The sequence below is a fragment of the Solanum tuberosum genome, unplaced genomic scaffold, assembly GCF_000226075.1.
Source record: "Solanum tuberosum cultivar DM 1-3 516 R44 unplaced genomic scaffold, SolTub_3.0 scf00085, whole genome shotgun sequence".
Taxonomy (NCBI): domain Eukaryota; kingdom Viridiplantae; phylum Streptophyta; class Magnoliopsida; order Solanales; family Solanaceae; genus Solanum; species Solanum tuberosum.
Window position 1 is genome coordinate 877,138 of NW_006239014.1, and position 12,171 is coordinate 889,308.

General features: G+C 32.6%; 1 pseudogene; it reads left to right on the forward strand.

The window, feature by feature from the left end:
* The first annotated feature begins 3,364 nt into the window (after positions 1–3,364).
* Positions 3,365–4,394, forward strand: LOC102601814 (anthocyanidin 3-O-glucosyltransferase 5-like; annotated as a pseudogene).
* The last annotated feature ends 7,777 nt before the right edge of the window (positions 4,395–12,171 follow it).

Below are 12,171 nucleotides of genomic sequence, written 5' to 3' on the forward strand. Positions count from 1 at the left end.
CTTGTTGTCTTTTCATGCATATCAAATTAGGGTATTTACAAACTCAATTGTTCTAAATTTATGTTGAGCATATTCACTAAGAAAGTACTCTTTATTAAGATTCAATGTTGGAACAAAATGATCTATAATCCGGAGATTAGATGATCCAAGGCGTCAGAGGCGAATCCAGGATTTCAAGAAAACGAGTGCACCATTGCTTTAGAATTTCATTTTTTTTTTTTGAAAAAACGAGTGTTTATTAGTTACTAAAAACAAAATGAAGTGAATTGTGGCTGGCTGGGATTGAACTCAGGACCTTGGTGTTAAAATCTGACTTTCAAACCAGTGAACCATCAATCAACTTTAAGAACGGGTTCAACAAGTGTTTATTTAATATGTTCTTTAATAATTATACAAGTAATATATCGAGTTTAGTCGGAGGACCACGGGTTCGAGTGACCCAATTTTTACACATAAATTCGCCACTGCAAGGCGTAGAGTCTAATATTTAGATGGAATTCTGATGAATACTTGGGAAAATTTTGAACTTTTATCAGTCATGCGCTTAGATAAAAAGAACATTTAGACTTAGGTAGTCCTCTCCCAAATTACGTGAAAGTACTTGACTAATTACAAAATCTAAGAGAGAAAAAAAAGAAATGATTTTGATATTACATGGTTTTAGTAATTTCATTATAGTAGTTTTTGTGATTATAAATCATTTTATTAAAAAAAAAAAGAAGATAGAATTAAAATTTTCTAAATATTAAAAAATGTCATTTTTTAAAGATTAACTAAAAATGAAGGAGTGTAAGATAAATGGAACAAAAGGAGTAATAATTTTATACAGATATAAGGCCTAGTTATATAGCACATGTTTTCCGGCTATTATTTTCAGTAAAGTTGCAGCAATCATAGTAGTCCGTGTGTATTATACACACCATTGATTGATCTAGCAAAAAAAATTAAATATTAAATTTCGAAGAGTTTAATTATTCAGATAATAATCTTTGATCAATACAAAAATATTCAAGATCATTCCATCTTTTTTTGAATTACAACTTAATTATGTATTCAAAGTTTAAATAGTGCTTCTTGACTGTGTATATATAGAGAGATATATGTGGGTTATTAGATTTGTACTATTTGATTTCGGTTGTTTCATGAGAACTACTGATTTTATCAGTTGCATTTCGATTTTGCACTTTATTATTAAGCATTTTTTCTATTAAAATGACTAAAATGTTCTTAAAAGTATTCACCAAAAATGTCACATTCTCCCTATTTTATTCATTTTAATTTAATTTCTTATATATAAATTGCGATGCACTCTTTCTTTAATTCAAATGCAATGAATTATCATTTATTTTCTCTTTCTCTTTTAGTCATCTAATTTCTCTATTTTTATCCTCACCAGCTGTAAAATGGAAATGTTCATATCAAAAACAATTTTTTTTTAAAAAATAAAACGAAAAAGTAAAATATATAAATAAAAATATAAAAGTAAAACTTCCTTTACTTGTTCAATTTGAACTATGTACGCCTTTAAAAATATCAATTGACATGAGTATATTTTGACAATACTCATGTTGATTAATGTTTGAGTTTAGATATTGTAAAATAATTAGAAAATATATAATTAAAATTAAGTATAATATAAAAATATTTTTTTATCATAATATATTAAAAAATATAGATAAAATAATTTTCTTCATATAATAGATAAATAAAAGCCAGTGAAGCGAGTAATACGCCAAAAGTGAAACCAGTGGTACAACAAGTTGATTTATATTGTTAATCATCAGTCACATGACAACATAGAAAGTTAATATTAGCGGTTAGTTTTTGACCTCGATTATATGTGAGGTCATTTTGTTTGTCCATTGAAAACACACTTTTGACCCCATTTATTCAATGCTCGTTGAATTGCTAGTGCTTGAGCAGTCGTGGTACTTTCACCACAAATTGAATAGGGATGCCAAGGACACGAAGTAAGTGACTACAACTATCTATAGCCACTTATTGTAGTTATATATAAGTTGAAACTTTTTTGGTGGAACTTAGCTTTGGGACCAAGGTTATTAATGCACATTTCTAGCTCTCCACAAGTCTTATATACGTAAGTTTTGTGTATGTATTTGTCATGTTCAAAGTTACTTTTAATGAAAGTTTATAACTTAGTTGTGCGTTTCAATATTTGAACCTGATTTACCTAACTCAAATTAATTTATCACATACATAGTACTTGACTCGATTATAAGGTGCTGAGTATTTTAAGTGGTAACTTTATGTGTTTTCTACCTTATCTTTTAGACAAAATTAAGGAACCTATTTCATAAGATCAATAATTGGTACTATACTTTATTTTTAGTGTCTTATAATCTTATCATCTTAATATGTCGTGACAGATTTTGAGATTAAAGAGCTGTTAATTAATAATAAAAAAATATTCTTTTGAAACAAAATAAAAGAAAAGTAAGATAAGTAAATTAAAACAGTGAAGACATTTTTCATATGCTCTCTTTTCCTTCGTGGCGCTTGTGACCACTAAGCAAACAAACATTATTTGTGGTATTATTGTGAAGTTCTTGAATATTTGTGGTTCTTATCTCTGCTGACCCTACTGCCCTTGCTAGAGGAGTTTTCTTAATTTGTTTCTTTCCCATAGGAAAAAGACTAGTCATGTAATTATGTCCATCTAGAAATTAAATTATGGGAAAAAGAATAAATATACCTCCGAATTATAGTAAATGGTATGCAGATATCCTTCGTCATATTTTTGGGACATTGGTACCCCTGCCGTCCAAAAACTAGAGCATATATATATACTCTTTATACTAACGGACATACACGTATCATAATCTTATTCACACCAACCCCACATTTATCAAATATCGGATCAACGGATAAGATTGCGCCACGTGTCTCTATTTAGTCTTCCGCTAGAATGAAAGACATATACGCTCTAGTTTTTGAACGACAGGGGCCCCAATGTCCCAAAAGTATGACGAAGGGTATCTGCATACCATTTACGATAGTTCGAGGGTATATTTATCCTTTTTTCCCTTAAATTATCTATGATTTTCCAAACTTTGTGATTCCTATAAAGTCCTTACATAAAAGGCTTTCATTTTTGTAAAATTCATCAATATTTTTAGTTTTTCTCTTTTCCATGGATAACACACAACTTCATGTTGCTATAGTGTCAAGCCCTGGCATGGGTCATTTAATCCCAGTACTAGTCTTGGGCAATCTATTAGCTACTCATCATAATATCAAAATTACAATTCTTGCTATCACAAGCTCTTCATCGTCCGAAACCGAATTTCTCAAGAAATCCAACGAGAAAAAAACTATCAAAATTATTCCCATTCCGTCGGTCGATATGACCCATCTAATAGACTCCACTACTAAAGTTTTCACTCAAATACATCTATTGGTCCGCGAAGCATTGCCTGGAATTCGCTCTGTCATAGCTTTGATGAACCATCGTCCAGATGCTCTCATTGTCGACATTTATTGCACACAAATGTGAGACTATCCAAGCGCTTTGAAGTAATGAAAAGTTGCAATCGCTTCTAAAGGCGCCACTTCCAATTTACCCAATTGGTCCCTTGAGGAGAACAATTGAAATAACTGAACGTGATGAGGTAATAATTAATTAAGTGACCATATGAGAAATCTAAATCTATTATATTCAATATCATATATGCATAGTTTTAAGTCTTAATTATTGTTCTCTTGTTTATATTTTCAAACAGGTGATTCAATGGTTAGACAAGCAAAATTACGAGTCAATTCTATTTGTATCATTTGGAAGTGGTGGAGCACTTTCATCTCAACAAATGAATGAGCTTGCATGGGGTTCGGAATTAAGCAAACAAAAATTTGTTTGGGTGGTACGTCCACCGTCTGATGGCGATCCAGATAGTGCATATTTAAACTCCAATGGAAACCATACACATGGCACATTCGAATACTTGCCAGAGGGTTTTTTAACTAGGACTAAAGATATGGGACTAGTAGTTCCTATGTGGGCCAAACAAGTTGAAATTTTGAGTCATTCATCAGTGGGTGGATTTATGTCACATTGTGGATGAAATTCGATGATTGAAAGCCTTACAAATGGAGTTCTTATGATTGCATGGCCATTACATGCCGAACAAAAAATGAACGCAACCATGCTTACAGAGGAGTTAGGGGTGGCAATTCGACCGACGGTTTTACCGATAAAAAAATTGGTGAAGAGAGAGGAGATTCAAGGAATGGTGAGGATTTTAATGGATACAAAAGAAGGGAAGAGTATAAGGGAAAAAGCTAAGAAACTAAAGATAAGTGCGGAAAATGCACTAAGTGAAGGAGGTTCATCTTACAACTCAATGTGTGAACTTGTGAAGGATATTCGTACAAGATAATTATGGGTCAATTTTATTTTATATTCAATTAAGAATAAATTGCCTTGTTGGTTTTTCATGCATTAGGGTATACCATATATTTTAAAAATATTTAGTATTTGAAGTTTATAGACTTGATTATTCTAAATTCATGTTGAGCATATTTATCAAGAATAACGTATTCTCTATCAAGATCCAATGTTGAATCAAATTTAATCAGTCAAATAAATAATCATATTAATTCAAATGAAATATTATACATATTCTTTACCAACACCGAAAATATAATGAGTATAAAGATAAATATTAATTTAGTAATTAATTAGCAAGGGCGGAGCTATGGTGGTGTTTGAGTGTTCAGTTTGATACTCTTTCTTAGAAATTACACTATATATCAATAGGTCAAATCTTACTTTATGCTTATATATATAGTATTTTGAATACCCTTCGAAGTTAGAATCAATAAAGACCTGTAGTATAGTAATAAGAGTATGCTCAAAACTTATACGTCATTCATATTCGAATTCTCACATAGTATTTTTTTTTTATTTACTATCCAAAGTTTGAACACCAAAGGAGCCGCATATGTTTGAAAGTACCAATGAGAGGGGGTTTGTGTTCACGCGACTACTATCAGAGTTGTCAACCAAATTATTTTATATTGAGTTGTACATTATGTTATATCAAAAGTTAAATTGTATTTTCACTATACCATATTATACATGAATAACTAGATGTTGTACTTTAAAAAAGATTATGAATGTCAACAACAAAAACTTTTATTACGATGAAATAGACGATGAAAGGACACAAAACAACAAATTTTTTTATATATAACAAAGGGGAACAAAAAAGGGAAAAATAAATTCATGTATATAATAAAGCTAGATATAGGAGAGGTGAGGTGACACCTCTCTATGATCAATATTAGTATTTATATATATATATATATAATCAATTTTTTGACCTTTTACCCTTTTCTACGTATAATTCAGAAAATATGTATGAGATGATCATTTGGAGATATGATCAGATTGTAATTAAAATCATACTGGTGAATAGTTTGTTTTCTAACTTAATTCTCTTTGAAAGTTTTTTGTAAGACACAAATAACGATCTTTTTTTTTTTAGTGACTGACTCATGATATTTATTTTTTTGTAAACTTCTACGCCTTCAGTGGCGCAAACCTTTTATTTCATCCAAGATCTATACACAGAGGGGGACGGACGATAGCGTAAACATCAGAATATATATATTCTTTCTTTGGCTGTGTCTTATGGGTCTTTGGCAAATCTTTAGGATAAAAAATCAATCAAGAGTCAAGACGTCCGCCACTTGAAGCAATGTGAACTATCACATGCATTGGCCTGTAAAGTAATTCTTCTAGGATCTGCTTAATAGTATCCCGCAATTTCCAGGCCATTTGAGATCATATTGACTATAATCACATTCTAAAATAAACTTCCCATCAAATCCCTTATATATAATACTGCCTATATCAATCCTTCAGACTTTTACCCAATCATATTGTGGTTTTTATCCATAGAATAACAATGCTATCAATTTTAGGCCTAAGATACAGCATAGTACGTACGTAGAACATAGATCTGGCCAATCTCTATCACCATCCAGTGACCATCTAGGATAGGATATAATTTGATGCTTTGACCAGGCATAGGAAATTCTCTTAGAGCCATACATACTTAGCCTCACAAAGTATGGCTCTATGATCAGCAATTTTTGTTGGGTTATGAAGGTAATTATGATATGGTTTGGTCAATTGTAAATCATATGGCTGACAAATAAAAACATATTATTAATATGGTTTGGTCAAACGACTTACATATTGAAAACTAATACTAAAAAAACTTAAATATGTTTAGGAGAAAATCTTCCCATAAACAACTACATTTTGGATTCTCTTTATATGAGAAGAGGGTCTTCAATTTATAGAGTTCCAAACTTTTTTCTTCCAAGAAAAGAATAACTCAAATATGGAAGCATTTATGGTAATACTTTGACTTTTTTTTAAGAAAAGAAAAAAAACTTCAAATAAGATAAGAAAATCAGGTAAAACCCTAACAATTTGTTGATGCAATGAGTTAAGAGGTTTCATCGACAACCATCGAGCAAAGAAAACTACAATAGATCCAGGATCCCAAGGAAGACCAAAAGGATCACCAAAAAATTTCCATATGCTAGTAGCTAATTATAATTCACCAATACAAAAGGAATGATGGCTTGTCTCATCAACAGGGATTCGACAACAATGATATGTAGATGAGAAGTCTTTTCCAAATTTAGCTCATTAAAAGGAAGTTTATACCGGTCCAATTGTCCCACCATAAGCTTGCATTTCCATAACATATATGGTGCATTCTTAGACTTGGTTCATCTTCTTCCAACACGGAGAGTGCATCCATTTCATATTAACCGGGTGAATATTTCTGCAATACTTAGCTTTCATGAAAGTAGCCCATAAGGATTGATTAACAAGTTCTCAATCTTCACCACCTTTTCATAGATAAAGCATTACTGATATCCGTCATAGCCCTGAACCCGACACCACCTTCAGTCGTCACATTGTCAACGAACCGATTTCATCCTCTTCTCGTCACATTGCCAACGAACCGATTTCATACTTGGAAACGTTGTGTGCACTTAATTTGATAGTTGATTAGAATTATGCCAGCATTAATAATGGATGTATTAGTTAATGCAGTTATTTGTTATTCTATTTTTTACCCCCACATAATAAAATACACTAATTTCTTCATACCTTATATGTGTATTAGTGATTATGTGAGTTTCTAATTACAAATCAAACATCCTATTAATTTTATACATGAATAACTCCTTCGCTAAACTAGTTACCGAATGTTTTATAAGTTATATGTAAATGAATACATGATTCATACTATTTTTTTCTTTACTATCTACAAAACTGTAACACCTCAGACTTCGGTCAGTTTTTAGTTTGGAGTCAACTTCAAACGACCATATCATTTAGCACATAAAGAGTTAGGTGGCCCATAAGTGATCAAATCGAAGGTCTTTGAGTATTCTTTCCAACGCCGCCTAGTTTGCTAAATTTCAAGCTCCGAGTAAAAAGTTATGGTTGTTTGAGTGAAGCCTCTCTAGCTAAGGCCTTTCATCCGTTTAAGGGAAGGGGTATTTTGGTCTAATCCTTAACCCACCAAGCCTAAAAAGTTTTTCACACCCAAGTTAAGGGTCTAATTAGAATTATACCACTTTTCCTCATTCCTAAACACTTAGAATTCTAGGGCAAAGTTTCAAGAAGAAGAAAAAAGGGTTTTCAAGCGTTCATTCAAGGATTGTAGATTTCGTCAAGAACAATCATTCTTTCAAGGTATGTGAGGTTTCTCATAGTGATGAATTTTTTGGTTCTCACGCCAATCATGAAATTCTTTCATTATTTGTCCATGGAATCGTTTATGTAAAGATTTTTGAAGAGTTCTTGAGTTTTAGCCCATTTTTTAACAATGGAGGTTTTGAGGTGTTTATTGATAGAATTTAAGTGAGATTTCAATGAATTTGTGTTAGGTTTATGAATCAAGAGAGTTTGAAAGAAACCAAACGATTCTAGATGAGTTAGGAGCCAAAATTGATCAAGAAATTCATCGGATTTCTGGGTTCGAGCTGGGGCAATGCAACACCATGAAGCCAAGAGGGCTGGCGCTCTGTGCCTGCAGTACGCCCCAAATTAATCCCAGTACTCTTGGGGCTGGCGCGACGCGCCACTGATGCGCCAGGGTCGCCTGACCTTTTTATTCTCCGTTCTTCATCCCGCATGTGTTTCTTTGAATCGTGTCTTCTCTCTCTTCTTAATTTTAACTCTTAAAGTCTTCATTAATCCTTGAGAGATCCTACGTATACTAATCACATCTCTTACATTACATTTCAAATTAAAGTAAAGTTAAGAGGAAAGTTCATGAGGTCCTTTTGAGTCAAAATTGAGAATCCTTTTACAATTAACTAAAGATTTGAGCTAAGTCTTGAGTAAATGAGTTTGAGAATGAGGTGAGTTGTGTGTCATATTTCAAAAATGAGTATAAGGAGCTAAGTATTCCCAAATGTAACACTTTTACATTTTCAAAGAGATAAACATCGATTTCTAAATGAGTTATGAATTCAGAGCTGTTTTCAGAATACTACATCTTTTAAGAGGATCTTTTGAGTGATTACCTCAAATTTAGAAAGAGTTATGTTTTATACATTTGAGCATGAGTATATATTATTAGGAGTAGTATTGAGCACCGATATGGGGATGAGTTCAGACAACTCAAAATCCTCATAAACCATGTATGCCAAAGTGGGTAAAGGATCATACTTTTTAGATGATTACTTATTGCTTTTAAGCATAGCTTAGTGAATCCACATAGTTGAGGTGTTCTTTTCACGACCCGAGCCTACACCCTGGATGCAGGGGCGGACCCACATGTTGTCCAGGAGGTTCACCCGAACCCCCTCAATAAAAAATTACACTGTATATATAAGGTGAATTTTCTGAATTTATGTGGATATATATATTTTGAACCCCCTCAATGCCAAGGTGAAGGAGATAGCCCAGCGGTAGGTCCCTTCAATATTAAGCTTGACGTCTAGGGATCGAATCCCTGGGTTGGCATTTTTTTTTTAGCAAACTTATCCTACTCATTTTTTTTTCTGTTCTTGACCCTAAACACCAATCAAGTTTTAGTTTTTTAGTTTTTTTTTTTAATAAAAAGTGCTAAAATGTGGTGTTAAACCCAAAAAATTCAAGGGTCCCATACTCCCATTCCTAAAAGCTAATAACTTTTTCACTTTACAAATCCCTAAATCACTTTCTTGTTCTTTCCCAACACTCAAAACTCAAATATTAAAATCATCTCCCATAATATTCTATTGTTGATTTGACATATTTTAAAGAGCTAATTTTTTGTTTCACTGTAATCACTTATGTTAGTTTCGGATTTCTTGTAACGAAACTAACTTTTTGTACCTATAAACTATATACTACTACTTCCTTGATTTTTTTTTGTTGGCTTATTTACACATTTATACTTTTATTTTTCGAACCCCCTGAACGAATATCCTGGATCCGCCACTGCCTGGATGTGGCCGACACTCGAAGACCATTGCTGGTCCCCAAGCGAACCCTCATCCTGGCTGACTACAAGCGGAAAACTGATTCAAGCATACAAAGCTTAAAAACTGAAATAAAAGTTCATAAACTTAAATACAAACTTTAAGTCCAAAGAAAACTCTGTATAATAAAATATATACAGCTCGCCATAAAAAGGCAACTATACTGACTATCTGTGAAGCCTCTAATTGATAAATATAGAAGTCGGGACAAGACCCACGATATCCTAACCACTGATATAACTGAAAGGTAAATGAAATCCTCCGTAAGCAAAGAAGCTTACCATAGCTAACTCGAACTCTCGGATGTATCAACGAAGCTCCTGTTAATGATCCTGAATACCTGTGTCTGTATCATGAGAAGATGCAGGCCAAATAGCTTAGTACTGGAATGTATGAGTATGTAAGAGGAATTCTAAAACATAAACATAAGCTTGAAACTTGATAGAAATGAAACATACTTACCTCTTCTCAAACTTACTCAACTCAAGGAATACTCAAGGGTACTCAAAACTACTCAAACTTACTCAACTCAGAAGTACTCAAGGATAAGATACTCAACTCAGAGATATGATACTCGAATTGAAATACTCAACTCATGAATACTTAACTAAACTCATTTCATTATAAAGCAGTTTAAAACAAGTTCAATATAAAGAAACAAACTGTTTAAAAATATGTTGTCAACTCTGTGTGTATGCAAGGATACAACATAACTCTGAAATGTATGTAAAAATTCAAATAAACTGATGTATATAAAAATACAATAAATGTTGTGGGAGTTTCTCTAACCGACAACCATCACATAAGAGCTATAGTGATGATACATCGATCTACCTCACGCTGCCAGCGCATCCTATACCCGGCCAAAGGTATAGGACCTAAACTGCTATTGGATCCACTAGTCTATGTGAAAAGGGTTCATTTAAAAAGTATGACCCTTTTCTACCCATGATGGCTACATGGTTTATGGGTGCTGTGAGTTGTCTGAACTCTCCCTTATCGGTGCTCAATACTACTCCCAAAAATATACTACCTTTTATGTTTTAAAAACATACTTCTTTCTGCTGATTTGAGATAATTGCTCAAAAACTTAGCTCAAAGGCTATCTTGGAAATCTCAATTTCCTCTCTTGCTTAATTTAGAAAGCGATTACTCTTTTCTGAAAACTATCCCGAAAGCTCTTTGAAAATCTCAGTTTCCATTCTTATTTAAATGTGAAAACATTTATAAACTCTTTGGGAATACTTAGTCCTCATATACTTTTGAAGAAAAAGACGTCAAACTTTACTCTTTACTCTTTACTAAACTTAAAGCTTTAAGTCTTAAAACAAACTTTAAACATTTGTAAAAGACTTCTTAAGATATGGTTCATGCCGAATTATGGACATGAACGACTCAATGCAAGGTTTTCAATAACCATAGATACAACTCAATACTTGGAACTCAAGAACTTCAATGATACTACTCATTTCAAGAATGCTCAACTCAGAGGGTTCATGCGGAATTATGAGCTTGAACGACTCAACCAAAGGACTCAAAGATACTTCTCTTCTCAAGACTGCTCGACTTATAGGATTCATGCAAAATTATAGGCATGAACAATTCAACTCAAAGTACTTTATGGGTAACATGTAATAGTCCCATGCTTAGAAATATAATCTCAAAGGGGATTAGGAACTCAATACTTAAGACTTAGAACTTGAAGATACTACTCCTCTCAAAGATACTCAACATCTGAAGTTCATGCGGAATTTATGGGCATGAACGACTTGACTTGTAGGTTTACATAACATTATGAAACTCATGTATGTGACTCTTCTCATTCTCTGACTTACTTCCTCAAAACTTAGTTCAAATCGATAGTTGATCTTAAAGGATTCACAATTGAACTCAAAGGCTTCATTGAGCTCTACTCTTAACTCTCTCTTGAATTTGAATTATGAATTCAAGAGTTATGATTCATGATATGAAGGATCTCAATAACAATATAGCTATTCGATAATTAGGAATATAACTTTTCAAAAGAAACTTGAATTCAAGAACTCAAAATCAACTTATCTCAAGAATACTCAAATCCAGGGAAAGTATCCTAGATTAATCTTTTACTGATATGAAAGTAGATGTAGGGTGTGAGAACGAACTAGTCCAACACTATGATAGCCTTACATACCTAGAAAAATAAGATTCTTCAAGAATCTTTAAGAATCTTGAAGAAGAACATGATTAGAAGCCTTGAAACCCTAGCTTGAAGGTAAACAATCAAGAAAACCTTTCTTGAGATTCTTGAATTAGTTTCTTGAAATCTCTACGGCCAAGAATTATGATTTTCATTAGTGAAGATGAAAATCTGATTGTTTTGAGCCTTCTATTAGTCAAGAAATTCGTTTATGGTTTTCTTGGAGGTAAAAAGACAAAAATGACTCGTTTTAATATTTTTCCCGTCGAGTAATTCGTAACAACACTGTATAGGTTACTAAAATAGTCATAACTTTTTACTGAGAAATTGGATTGATGCGAAATTTTATGGCGTTGGATAGTAGATTCAAATATCTTTAATTGGATAGGTTATGGCTCATGTAACTCTTTATATTCTAAGAGATATGGTTATTTGAAGTTGACCCAAGTAGAATCTTACATCAATACTTAATG